The sequence below is a fragment of the Eptatretus burgeri genome, unplaced genomic scaffold, assembly GCF_056783735.1.
Source record: "Eptatretus burgeri isolate ZD-2024b unplaced genomic scaffold, Ebu_testis_v1 Ebu_testis_scaffold_95, whole genome shotgun sequence".
NCBI lineage: Eukaryota > Metazoa > Chordata > Myxini > Myxiniformes > Myxinidae > Eptatretus > Eptatretus burgeri.
The window spans coordinates 40,001-50,271 of record NW_028222045.1 but is presented as its reverse complement, the minus strand read 5'-3'; the positions used below and the strand labels follow the sequence as shown (position 1 = coordinate 50,271).

The 10,271-nt window shown below is 57.1% G+C and overlaps 1 protein-coding gene across 2 annotated transcripts in view; it reads left to right on the top strand.

Annotated features, from left to right (window-relative positions):
* The first annotated feature begins 3,949 nt into the window (after positions 1–3,949).
* LOC147007577 (uncharacterized) overlaps positions 3,950–10,271 on the top strand; it is a 43,403-nt gene continuing 37,081 nt past the window's right edge. Inside the window, exon 1 of one of the 2 annotated variants that reach the window (XM_085866871.1) lies at positions 3,950–5,330. The gene's annotated coding sequence lies outside the window, so the exon portion shown is untranslated. The remainder of the gene's footprint in view (positions 5,331–10,271) is intronic. The other variant, XM_085866870.1, reaches the window with a different exon arrangement.

Genomic DNA, 10,271 nt, shown 5'->3' with positions numbered 1-10,271 from the left:
TCATCAACAACAGTGAGTATGTATCTGTTGTCTGTCTCAGTCGGCAGGGGTCCTTTGAAGTCGATATTTAGTCTCTCGAAGGGTGAAGTGGCCTTGATCAACCTGCCAGAAGTGGCGCCATAGAATCTGGGTTTTAGTTCAGCACAAACAGGGCATGAAGCACTCATTTGTTTCATATCTTCGATAGAATAGGGAAGGTTTTGTCTGCGCACAAAATGTGCCATTCTGGTTACCCCTGGGTGGCACAGAGACACATGAAGGTCTTGCAAAGCCCGACCGGTTGTCGCCGAACAGTAGACCCGAGAGAAGGTATCTGCAGCAGGGTTTTCCCTCCTGGGCTGATAAACAATGTTGTAACTATAATAAGATAGATCTATCCGCCATCTCATTATTTTCTCGTTCTTAATTTTCCCGTTATTTTTCCCATCAAACATGAAAGCAACGGATCGCTGGTCCGTGACGAGTGTGAAGTGGTTGCCCAGTAAATAATGTCTCCATTTACGTAGGGCTTCGACAATAGCGTACGCTTCCTTCTCTATCACCGAGTGTCTCTGCTCGCTTCCAGAGAGAGTTCTCGAGAAGAACGCGACGGGTCGTCCGGACTGATTGAGCATCGCGGCGATCGCATGATCGGAAGCGTCCGTTTCCACCACGAACGGCACCGTGCTGTCGATCGATAATACCACAGAATTACTGATATCATCTTTGAAGCTGTGGAAAGCTTTTACAACAGCGGCATCTGGTGGGAAGTTTTTGCAATGCACCAGGGGATGTATTTTCTCAGAGTATTGGGGAATCCATCTAGCGTAGAACGAGAACATCCCAATCACTCGACGCAATGTCTGCAGGTCATGAGGTGGGGGTAGCTCACGGAGTGGGCGCAATCGTTCAGGATCGGGCTGAATCGTGCCGTCGGCTATTGTGTAGCCGAGAAGATCAATTGACTTTGCCGAGAATACGCATTTGTCGTAGTTGAGAGTCAGATTATATTTTCTAGCAATGCTCAAGAATCTGTCCAGATTCGTATCATGTTCCCCCCCGATCCTTACCGCACCCCGTGACATTGTCCACGGAAACAAAAGTGTCTTTGAGGTTTTCATCCGAGATGATGTCGTCCATAACTCGTTGGAAGCAAGCCACTCCATCAGTGACACCGAACGGGATCCTCTTAAATTGATAGAGGCGTCTACCCGCCTCGAACGTGATGTAAGGTTTGTCTTCCTCCCGAATGGGAATTTGATGATAGGCGCTTCACAAATCGATGGTGCTGAATATTTTGTAGTTGGCCACGCGTTCGACCATCTCGTCTATGCACGGCAAAGGGTAGGCATCGAGGTGGGTGAAGCGATTGACCGTTTGAGAGTAATCCACAACCATTCGTTTCTTATGGTTCTGGTTGGTGGTCACCAACACCTGCGCGCGCCATGGCGAATCGCTCGGTTCTATAATACCTTCTTCCAGTAATCGCTTGGTCTCAGAAGTGATGAAGTTCATATCGGCGGTGGTATATCGTCGCGATTTGATCGCTATCGGTTTACAGTCCGGCGACAAGTCAGCAAACAGCAGGGGGGATGATACCTCTGCGGTGGTCAGAGCATTTAGAATTAGACGAGGTTTGTTTCCTCCAAAGGGTATTTCGACGCTCGTGTGCTGCTTGAGGACATTATGACCCAAAAATTACATCTGCGCATAAATCACGAAGCACCAGTACCCTTACATCCCGATACGTGCAGCCTTTTACGTCCAACTCAACATTGCAGTACCCTCGTACGCTGGACTGTAGTGATGTGGAGGCCATGAATACCGTATTGTCTGTCGGGTGGATCTTCCATTTCCTGCCTTTCGCGAGTGAGCTGTTGACGAAACTTTCAGAGCAACCGGTATCGATCAGCGCCTCGGCCATATGCCCGTTAATTCGCACGTTGATGATAACCTTGGATAGATTCCCCGGTGAAGCTGCTGTTACTTTCTTTTGTGAGTAGAGAGCCGCAGAAGTGGGTTTATTTCTTCTAAGAGTAGATTTGCATACCCTGGAATAATGGCCTTTCTTGTCAAAGTTCATGCATGTGGCATCCCTGGCGGGGCATTTGTTACGGCGGTGTCTTTTATACCCACAAAAGAAACATTTACCAACCGAAGTAGTTGCTGAGGAGTTTGACGAGGTCTGAGTATCCGATTCCTCGGGTTTATCTCCATCCTCAGTGTCGGAGGTATCCCGGGAAATTCTTTGAGTTTCCGCCGTAGCAGCGTTCATTCGCAACACCGGTGTCCCATATGATTCAGATTGCTGCTGTGCCGCATCCATAGCTCGGGCCTGGTCAGCTACCATTTCAAGATTGGGTTGTGCTTTTTCCAGTAAGCGTTGCCGAATGGGGGCTGACCTGAGCCCCTGGATGAACGCCTCTCGGGTCGCTTCATCTCGATGTTCCTCGGCGGTTACAGCCCGGAAATTGCAGTCTTTGCCCAATTTCCTCAGAGCTTGCAGGAACTGATCGATTGTCTCACTGGCTTCTTGCCTGCGTGTGTTGAGAAGATGTCTTGTGTATACCTCTTTCTTGCGCTTCACGTAGAGCACCCGCAGCACGTCGATCACTGCGTCAGAGGTATCACACTCCGAGAAGAGCCTGAATACACTTGGCGAGACTTGGTTTACAAGTGCGGCCAGTTTGTCGGCTCCCTCTTCAATGATGGTCAGATAGTGTGAGAAGGAGCGGTACCAATGGGACCACTTCATTTCCGAGTCAGTAGCCTTGGGGTCCGCATCGAACCTCTCTGGCTTGTAGATCTTGTACATAGTTGGTTGAGGCAGCCGAAGGGATCAAGTGAAATAAATTGAAGTGAATGCGAGAGAAAGACCTTCGGAGTAAAAGGCTTTATTTCACTTGATTGAAGCCGTCTCTACAGACACATAAAGGAATACATGTGCAGGAAAGAATACATGTGCAGTCGATCACCGCAAAATATATCAGCAATTAGCCAGCATAAGCACGGAGTCCGGTATACTCTCAATTCTCACCATTCAACGAGCACCAAGTGAACCACCGCCGTAAATGACATTGCCCCAGGGACAATCCCACCGACCGTGCAGCATCTCGGTTTTATCTGTCCCGTGTGCGAGCCGCGCGACACGTGATCGCGCGTCACTTCATCCTTTATTTCATCACAGGCACGTGGACCAAATGCATGATCGCTGGTCAGCGTCACCCCCCCCACACCCCCCGGGCCGAACGATGTGGGACCCCCACCTGTAATGTCGCCGTGGCCAGACGTTGTATCGCCAGGGACGGATGTGCCGACGCCCAGGGGGTCTTCACCTGATTCAGTCTTGCCCGGGGACGTTGGGCAGGCTGGTCGGCCAGGGGCGGTTGTTATTGCGGATGGCGCGAGTCCGGCGAGGGTGTCACCTCCACAGAGCCGGGAGGCGTCTGAGCCTGGGCCGTTGCCTATCCGAGGCGGATCAGGGTGCGGCCGCGGAACTTGGAGGATTATGAGTGTTGATTGGTTTCGGTTGGTCATGTTATGATTGTCCTTTCATCATTTGATTTGTCATTTTACGAGGGGAGGAGTGTGCTGTATCACGTGATTGGGTTTTCGTATATCATGACTCGCCCGCGAGGGGTGGCAGGAATGTACATCAGGGCGCGCAATAAAGCGGAGTTGCTGCAAACACTCTTGCTTCTCGTGTTCCACTGCACCTCCTACACCATAATATTAATTTTTTATATGAGTTCCTGTTCTAGGCGGTGTAGTTGTTGTTGTGAAGGCAATGTTGAGGTAATATTAATTTTTTTAGATGAGTTCCTATTCTTGGCGGTGTCGTTGTCGTTGTGAAGGTGATGTTGAGGAAATATAATTTTTTTCAGATGAGATCCTGTTCTAAGCGGTGTAGTTGTCGTTGTGAAGGTAATGTTGTGGTAATATTAATTTTTTTAGATGAGTTCCTGTTCTCGGTGGTGTCGTTGTTGTTGTGAAGGTAATGTTGAGGTCATATGAATTTTTTTCGATGAGATCCTGTTCTCAGCGGTGTAGTTGTCGTTGTGAAGGTAATGTTGAGGTAATATTAAATTTTTTAGATGAGATCCTGTTCTCAGCGGTGTCGTTGTGAAGGTAATGTTGAGGTAATATTAAATTTTTTAGATGAGTTCTTGTTCTTGGTGGTGTCGTTGTCGTTGTGAAGGTAATGTTGTGGTAATATTAATTTTTTTAGATGAGTTCTTGTTCTTGGTGGTGTCGTTGTGAAGGTAATGTTGAGGTAATATTAAATTTTTTAGATGAGTTCTTGTTCTTGGTGGTGTCGTTGTCGTTGTGAAGGTAATGTTGTGGTAATATTAATTTTTTTAGATGAGTTCCTGTTCTCGGTGGTGTCGTTGTTGTTGTGAAGGTAATGTTGAGGTAATATGAATTTTTTTCGATGAGATCCTGTTCTCAGCGGTGTAGTTGTTGTTGTGAAGGCAATGTTGAGGTAATATTAATTTTTTTAGATGAGTTCTTGTTCTCGGTGGTGTCGTTGTTCAGGTAATGTTGAGGTAATATTAATTTTTTTAGATGAGATCCTGTTTTCGGCGGTGAAATTGTTGTTGTGAAGGTTATGTTGAGGTAATATTAATTTTTTTTAGAAGATATCCTGTTTTCGGCGGTGAAGTTGTTGTTGTGAAGGTAATGTTGAGGTAATATCAATTTTTTTAGATGAGATCCTGTTTTCGGCGGTTAAGTTGTTGTTGTGAAGGTTATGTTGAGGTAATATCCAGTTGTGTTATCAGGGTTATCGAAATGCACAAATAATTAATTTGATCTATAGTATACCCAATCAAACCTTTATGACGAAAAAATTAACAACAAAACGAGAGAGTAAATACTCTCGCAGTTTTAACTCCACCTAATTTTATAATAAAAATATCTCCCACATCATCAAAAAATAATTTTAATCGTGATTTACATTATTTTATCGCTGATCCCAAATCCAGGCGAAACGAACCGGAAATTGCAGCGTCGAATGAAAGAAGAATGAAACGTTCGTTTCGAGGCTTTGGCTCTTCCATATTTATTTATTTATTTATCTCTATTTATTTTGAAGTTGTTGTTTGTCCCTACCCCCCCCCTCCTCTTGTCTTGAAGTTTAATCTCGATCCAGCTGTAAACTATCATCCGTGTTTCACACGCTGGTGATTCGTAAACGTGTGTGGTGTTTTATTTACGTGACGGTGACAAAGCCGAGAGGAACGCTCGCTCTCTCTTGGTTGTTTTGCTTCTGTTCGAATCCCGACCCGGTTTGAAGAAACCAGTACAATGGCTTCGTCATTTTCCTGAAGGATTTGTTCCTGTTTTGGAAGGTAAGAGATTATTTTCTCTCTGCATTGTGAATGATTGTACCTCGGATCGTTTTGGCGTTTTTCTGTGCAATGTAAATTAATTTAAATGGTTGTATCCTCACATGCACGAGGGAATCGAGAGATTCACCAAATAACACCAGAGGTTCGATTTTCTTCCAGCCCGTGGTCAGGGCCGGTGAAAGAGGGGAACCTTCATATTTGCACCCCCCCTCACCCCCCTCACCCCTCACCCCCCCACCGACCACCACCCCCACCGACCACCACCCCCCACCGACCACCACCCCCACCGACCACCACCCCCCACCGACCACCACCCCCACCGACCACCACCCCCCACCGACCACCACCCCCACCGACCACCACCCCCCACCGACCACCACCCCACCCCTCACCACCACCCCCACCCCTCACCACCACCACCACCCACCACACCCCCCCCCCACCATCACACACAAACCAGAATTAACTTTCCAAAATGAATATTGTGCATTTAATATCTTTAATAAAGAAATACCATTTCTTGTCTGTCTGTGTGTGTGTAACACCAATCACGCAAAAACTTCCAGGACAATTGAGACCAAACTTGGCACATGGACCAAGTTCGACCTCGTGATGGACATGGCCTCCGTGGTTTCATCTGTTGTTCAGGGCGTTGAGGAGGGAAGGTCAACGAAAATTCTTCATGTCAATGTGTATCGTGCAGCACCAGCCAGTGGTGGTGACGGAGGTTATTACAAGTCAGTTGTGGAGATAACTTGCATGTTTACACTGTCCACTCCCCCAGAGAGTGGGAAGCCCTAAAGCCAAACTCCACCAATCAGGGGAAGCAGAGGGAGGGGTGGGGTGGTCTGGGAGTCTGGAGGAAGTGGTGGGGTGGGGTGGGGTGGGAGTCCCGAGGAAGCGGTGGGGTGGGAGTCCCGAGGAAGCGGTGGGGTGCGAGTCCGGAGGAAGGGGTGGAGTGGGGTGCGAGTCCGGAGGAAGGGGTGGGGTGGGGTGCGAGTCCGGAGGAAGGGGTGGGGTGGGGTGCGAGTCCGGAGGAAGGGGTGGGGTGGGGTGCGAGTCCGGAGGAAGGGGTGGGGTGGGGTGCGAGTCCGGAGGAAGGGGTGGGGTGGGGTGCGAGTCCGGAGGAAGGGGTGGGGTGGGCTGCGAGTCCGGAGGAAGGGGTGGGGTGGGGGGCGAGTCCGGAGGAAGGGGTGGGGTGGGGTGCGAGTCCGGAGGAAGGGGTGGGGTGGGGTGCGAGTCCGGAGGAAGGGGTGGGGTGGGGTGCGAGTCCGGAGGAAGGGGTGGGGTGGGGTGCGAGTCCGGAGGAAGGGGTGGGGTGGGGTGCGAGTCCGGAGGAAGGGGTGGGGTGGGGTGCGAGCCCGGAGGAAGGGGTGGGGTGGGGTGCGAGTCCGGAGGAAGGGGTGGGGTGGGGTGCGAGTCCGGAGGAAGGGGTGGGGTGGGGTGCGAGTCCGGAGGAAGGGGTGGGGTGGGGTGCGAGTCCGGAGGAAGGGGTGGGGTGGGGTGCGAGTCCGGAGGAAGGGGTGGGGTGGGGTGCGAGTCCGGAGGAAGGGGTGGGGTGGGGTGGGGTGCGAGTCCGGAGGAAGGGGTGGGGTGGGGTGGGGTGCGAGTCCGGAGGAAGGGGTGGGGTGGGGTGGGGTGCGAGTCCGGAGGAAGGGGTGGGGTGGGGTGGGGTGGGGTGCGAGTCCGGAGGAAGGGGTGGGGTGGGGTGGGGTGGGGTGCGAGTCCGGAGGAAGGGGTGGGGTGGGGTGGGGTGGGGTGCGAGTCCGGAGGAAGGGGTGGGGTGGGGTGGGGTGGGGTGCGAGTCCGGAGGAAGGGGTGGGGTGGGGTGCGAGTCCGGAGGAAGGGGTGGGGTGGGGTGCGAGTCCGGAGGAAGGGGTGGGGTGGGGTGGGGTGCGAGTCCGGAGGAAGGGGTGGGGTGGGGTGGGGTGGGGTGCGAGTCCGGAGGAAGGGGTGGGGTGGGGTGGGGTGCGAGTCCGGAGGGTGGGGTGGGGTGGGGTGGGGTGCGAGTCCGGAGGGTGGGGTGGGGTGGGGTGGGGTGCGAGTCCGGAGGAAGGGGTGGGGTGGGGTGGGGTGCGAGTCCGGAGGAAGGGGTGGGGTGGGGTGGGGTGCGAGTCCGGAGGAAGGGGTGGGGTGGGGTGGGGTGCGAGTCCGGAGGAAGGGGTGGGGTGGGGTGGGGTGCGAGTCCGGAGGAAGGGGTGGGGTGGGGTGGGGTGCGAGTCCGGAGGAAGGGGTGGGGTGGGGTGGGGTGCGAGTCCGGAGGAAGGGGTGGGGTGGGGTGGGGTGCGAGTCCGGAGGAGTGGGGTGGGGTGGGGTGCGAGTCCGGAGGGTGGGGTGGGGTGGGGTGCGAGTCCGGAGGGTGGGGTGGGGTGGGGTGGGGTGCGAGTCCGGAGGGTGGGGTGGGGTGGGGTGGGGTGCGAGTCCGGAGGGTGGGGTGGGGTGGGGTGGGGTGCGAGTCCGGAGGGTGGGGTGGGGTGCGGTGGGGTGCGAGTCCGGAGGAAGGGGTGGGGTGGGGTGGGGTGCGAGTCCGGAGGGGGTGGGGTGGGGTGGGGTGCGAGTCCGGAGGGGGTGGGGTGGGGTGCGAGTCCGGAGGGTGGGGTGGGGTGCGAGTCCGGAGGGGTGGGGTGGGGTGGGGTGCGAGTCCGGAGGGTGGGGTGGGGTGCGAGTCCGGAGGAAGGGGTGGGGTGGGGTGGGGTGCGAGTCCGGAGGGTGGGGTGGGGTGGGGTGGGGTGCGAGTCCGGAGGGTGGGGTGGGGTGGGGTGGGGTGCGAGTCCGGAGGGTGGGGTGGGGTGGGGTGTGGTGCGAGTCCGGAGGGTGGGGTGGGGTGGGGTGGGGTGCGAGTCCGGAGGGTGGGGTGGGGTGGGGTGGGGTGCGAGTCCGGAGGAAGGGGTGGGGTGGGGTGGGGTGCGAGTCCGGAGGGTGGGGTGGGGTGGGGTGGGGTGCGAGTCCGGAGGGTGGGGTGGGGTGGGGTGCGAGTCCGGAGGGTGGGGTGGGGTGGGGTGGGGTGCGAGTCCGGAGGAAGGGGTGGGGTGGGGTGGGGTGCGAGTCCGGAGGGTGGGGTGGGGTGGGGTGGGGTGCGAGTCCGGAGGAAGGGGTGGGGTGGGGTGGGGTGCGAGTCTGGAGGAAGGGGTGGGGTGGGGTGGGGTGCGAGTCCGGAGGGGGTGGGGTGGGGTGGGGTGCGAGTCCGGAGGAAGGGGTGGGGTGGGGTGGGGTGCGAGTCCGGAGGTTGGGGTGGGGTGCGGTGCGAGTCCGGAGGGTGGGGTGGGGTGGGGTGGGGTGCGAGTCCGGAGGAAGGGGTGGGGTGGGGTGGGGTGGGGTGCGAGTCCGGAGGAAGGGGTGGGGTGGGGTGGGGTGCGAGTCCGGAGGAAGGGGTGGGGTGGGGTGGGGTGGGGTGCGAGTCCGGAGGAAGGGGTGGGGTGGGGTGGGGTGGGGTGCGAGTCCGGAGGGTGGGGTGGGGTGGGGTGGGGTGCGAGTCCGGAGGGTGGGGTGGGGTGGGGTGGGGTGCGAGTCCGGAGGGTGGGGTGGGGTGGGGTGGGGTGCGAGTCCGGAGGGTGGGGTGGGGTGGGGTGGGGTGCGAGTCCGGAGGAAGGGGTGGGGTGGGGTGGGGTGCGAGTCCGGAGGGTGGGGTGGGGTGGGGTGCGAGTCCGGAGGGTGGGGTGGGGTGCGAGTCCGGAGGGTGGGGTGGGGTGCGAGTCCGGAGGGTGGGGTGGGGTGGGGTGCGAGTCCGGAGGGTGGGGTGGGGTGGGGTGCGAGTCCGGAGGGTGGGGTGGGGTGGGGTGGGGTGCGAGTCCGGAGGGTGGGGTGGGGTGGGGTGGGGTGCGAGTCCGGAGGGTGGGGTGGGGTGGGGTGCGAGTCCGGAGGGTGGGGTGGGGTGGGGTGGGGTGCGAGTCCGGAGGGTGGGGTGGGGTGGGGTGCGAGTCCGGAGGGTGGGGTGGGGTGGGGTGCGAGTCCGGAGGGTGGGGTGGGGTGGGGTGGGGTGCGAGTCCGGAGGGTGGGGTGGGGTGGGGTGGGGTGCGAGTCCGGAGGGTGGGGTGGGGTGGGGTGCGAGTCCGGAGGGTGGGGTGGGGTGGGGTGCGAGTCCGGAGGGTGGGGTGGGGTGGGGTGCGAGTCCGGAGGGTGGGGTGGGGTGGGGTGCGGTGCGAGTCCGGAGGGTGGGGTGGGGTGGGGTGCGAGTCCGGAGGGTGGGGTGGGGTGGGGTGCGTTGGGAGTCCGGAGGGTGGGGTGGGGTGCGTTGGGAGTCCGGAGGGTGGGGTGGGGTGCGTTGGGAGTCCGGAGGGTGGGGTGGGGTGCGTTGGGAGTCCGGAGGGTGGGGTGGGGTGCGTTGGGAGTCCGGAGGGTGGGGTGGGGTGCGTTGGGAGTCCGGAGGGTGGGGTGGGGTGCGTTGGGAGTCCGGAGGGTGGGGTGGGGTGCGTTGGGAGTCCGGAGGAAGGGGTGGGGTGGGAGTCCGTAGGGAGGGGAAGGGGTGGGGTGGGAGGAAGCAGGAGTGCGGTGAAGGGGTTGGATGAGGAACGAGGAGGGATCTGGCATTCCCGACGGGCACTCCTGCTAACTATGAATAAAACTTCTTCATTCATAGAGTCGATAAAGCAGGGTTTCATCAAGCTCAGAGGTACCCAAAGTAGGTGGGAGAATAGATACATCAGGTGGGGAGATTGAGTAGGTTGGGACAGAAAAGGGTGAAGCCGGTTGTCTTGCTTGTTTGCTTGCTGGCCCCTCCCTGCATCATCTGAAGCTGGCCTATAGCCTTCTTGGCCTCCACCACCATCACCTGCCAGCTTTACCTGCCATTATCGCTGGCCTGTGTGGCATGACTGACAAAACCAGCCATGTGGTTGAAAAGTCAGCCATGTTCGTCCTTCCCACAGGATTCCCCAACATCAACCTGAATGCTTCCAACATTTATATAAATAAAATAAATATGCTTCCAACATGAGCTGTTAT